Source organism: Pteropus vampyrus, unplaced genomic scaffold, assembly GCF_000151845.1.
Source record: "Pteropus vampyrus isolate Shadow unplaced genomic scaffold, Pvam_2.0 Scaffold9, whole genome shotgun sequence".
NCBI classification, from domain to species: Eukaryota; Metazoa; Chordata; class Mammalia; order Chiroptera; family Pteropodidae; genus Pteropus; species Pteropus vampyrus.
The window spans coordinates 14,078,039-14,081,509 of NW_011888790.1; the positions used below are offsets into that span (position 1 = coordinate 14,078,039).

At 31.8% G+C, this 3,471-nt stretch overlaps 1 protein-coding gene across 1 annotated transcript in view; it reads right to left on the minus strand.

The window, feature by feature from the left end:
• Window positions 1-3,471, minus strand: part of PPFIA2 (PTPRF interacting protein alpha 2) — a 465,706-nt gene that overhangs the window by 125,163 nt on the left and 337,072 nt on the right. The gene's annotated exons all lie outside the window — the stretch shown is intronic.

Sequence of the window (3,471 nt, forward strand, 5' to 3'; positions counted from 1 at the left end):
CATTAACAATTGCTTACAATTGTTAATATTGCACTCTGTTAATTTTATTTTCATACAGAACCCTGAAAATATTATGCCAATTTTGTAGTTCAAAGAGAAAATTCTCAATCTAGCCTAAATATTTAAACTTCTTACTAAATTTTAATAGCAATAAATTCAGTAGAATGCAGACACATGTTTCTTCAGAGCATAAATAATGGAGTACTGCATACCTGCTCCAAATCCAAGTTTTCAACGCATATTAACTCTGTTATAATGTCAATGTTGCAATGTTGCTTAACTTTTCTACATCTCACCTTTCTTTTTTTGTTTGGGATACTGATATCTACCACATATCATTGTTGTGGTATAATGTTTATCGTGGTGTTTAAGTGATTTGTGTGATGTCTCATGTAGAAGGCACACACAATAAATAATAACTACTTTTTATTATTAATTAGTATTATATCTAAAATTAGCTGACCTGACTCTAGCATACATTAAATGCAAGAGTCATTGTATGTGACTTTGGTATTACATTTTTGATTCAGTGATTCACGTGGGAGATTCAATTTTTAACTGCAGGCTGTGTTACCAAAAATAAATTTTGAATTCACAAGTCGGAAAAATATCTTTTCCCTGTATGTCACTTGGAAATTCTAAAAAAAGAACCTTTTTCTAGTCTCTGAAAACTGCTGTCTAAAAAGAAGAGAAAAATAGAGGAAAAATTTAATTATCTCTTGACCTGAAGCTTATGTGTAAACTAGACTTTATTATATCAAATAAATATAACTCTATAAATCTAGTAAAGTAAAATATATAACTTCACATTTCAGATAATAAAAAAACAAAATTAATTTAATCACTTAGCAAACTTTTAAGAGATTTTAATAGAAATTTGGAAAGGTAAGCTGGTTTTATTCATGAAACAAAAATGCTTTAATATTTCACAGAAAATTTTAATTCTTTGCATATCTCTATATTTAATGAGATATATTCCACATCTGCTTAGTAGCCTTCTTTTCTAAAAAGTGGAGAGCTAAATCTCTGTGTGAGATTGGCTATGTTTACTTTTTTTCCTGTTTTTTTTTTTTTCTTCTGAAAACTAAGGTTTTAACTGATAACTTAGCATGTTAGTAGTTTCTGAATTTGTTCTGAACATTTCCTTTTCAAGTATTGCAGGAAAAATAAGTTTTAGCTGAACTTCAAGGCTGCAGTTTTGGATCAAACACTTAAAAATATCCAATACTGGCTGTCCTTAAAAACTTTCTAACATTATGGACTAAGCTTTTCTGTGTTTCCTTATATGTATACTGTGCCTAGCTTTAATCCAGCCTCCTACCCTAATAGGTCACAATCAATTTAAAGAGCAATTAAGACAAAAATATAAATGAAATTAATTTTGGATAGATTTATTTCTTGATAAAGAATAATTATGAAAATATATTTGGAACAATTAATGAAACATACTTATATGATTCATTTTAGACATATTAGACTGTTCTCACATGCAAAGCAAAATACATTTTATCTTTTAATTATATGGTTAACTTTTCCTATCTTCTAATTTTTAAAAATTAATTCAATAAATATTTATTGCTTACTCAATATATAAATCATACTGTGCTAGCAATGCTACAGGGATAGCAAGAAGAATCATCTTATTTTTTTCTACTAAAATACTTGCAATCAGGTAGACTTTGTGTGACCACAGCCCCAAAATACAATATTATTCAGGAAAATAAAAACAAATTCTGAGGCTTCGAGTGTAAGTGATGCTTTTTTTAAGTACATGATTTTTATATCTTCTTGTTTGTTGGAAAAAATAATCAAAACTGAATTATTTACTGGAAAGTTATATTGCAGCTGCATTTTTTTTATGATAGTTTCTATCATTGAATAAATGATTATATCACACTGATTTTGGAAGCTGTTCATAGTGGAAGAAGCACTAGTTTTGAAACCAGGCTGCTCTTGCATCTTCCTGGTCCTGGGGGATGAGGGAATAGGGAGGGGAATGCATAAGCCTTTGGCAAGTCACTTAACCTCACTAAACCTTAGATTCCTCACCTGAGAAAAATGGAGATAATGACAAGTACCTTCTCTATGGAACAGTTGTGAAGAATTAGAGAAATGAATTTGTAGCGCATCTAGAACAGTTTTCATGGTTGGTCATCAAGAAATTCCTAGCAGCAAAGTGACTATAATCAAAACAGCATGGTATTGGCAGAAAAACAGACATATAGACCAATGAAACAATTGAGAGCTCAGAATTAAACTCTCATATACATGGACAAATAATTTTTGACAGTGGAGCCAAAAACATACAATGGAGAAAGTAATGATTCTTCAATAAACGGTGCTGGGAAAACTGGAAAGCCACATGCAAAAGAATGAAACTAGACTGCTATCTATCACCGTACACCAAAGTAACTCAAAATGGATCAAAGACCTAAATATAAGACCTGAAATAATAAATCGCATAGAAGAAAACACAGATATTAAACTTGTGGATGTTGGAATTAGAGAGGATTTTATGAATTTGACCTCAAAGTCAAGGGAAGTAAAAGTAAAACTAAAGGAATGAAACTACATCAAAGTAAAAAGCTTCTGCACAGCAAAAGAAACCATCAGCAAGACAAAAAGGCAGCCATCTGAAGGAGAGAAGGTATTTGCAAACAATGCCTTTGATAAGGGGCTAATATAATATGTAAAAAACTCATAAACTCAACAACAAAAAAATAATACAATTAAAAAATGGGCAGAGGACCTGAACAGACACTTCTCCCAAGAAGACATACAAATGGCCAATAGACATATGAAAAGATGCTCAACTTCACTAGCTATAAGGAAAATGCAAATCAAAACCACAGTGAGACCTATCACCTCATACCTGTCGGTTATCATCAACAAGACAAGTAATAACAAGTGTTGGAGAGGTTGTGGGGAAAAAGGAACCCTCATGCACTGCTGGTGGTGATGTAAATGCGTACAGCCTTTATGGAAAGCAGTACAGAGTTTCCTCAAAAAATTGAGAATAGAATTACCATATTACCCAGAAATTCTTCTGGGTATCTACCCCCTAAAATTGAATACATATATGTACCCCGATGTTCACTGCAGCATTATTCATCATGGTCAAGACATGAGAACAACTGAAGTGCCCTTCAATAGATGACTGGATAAAGATGTAGTACATATATGCAATGTAATATTACTCAGACATAGGAAAAGATGAAATACTGCCATTTGTGACAACATAGATGGATCTTAAGATTATTATGCCAAGTGAACTATATGATTTCACTCATATGTGGGATATAAAACTGAAAGCAACAAAACAAACAAGACAAACAAACAGAGACTCAAGGACACAGACAACAATTTAGTGGCTATCGGGGAAGAGGATGAGGTAGATAAGAGTAAAAGTAGTCAAATATATGGTAACAGAAGGAAATTTGACTTTGGGTGATGAACACACAGTGCAATATA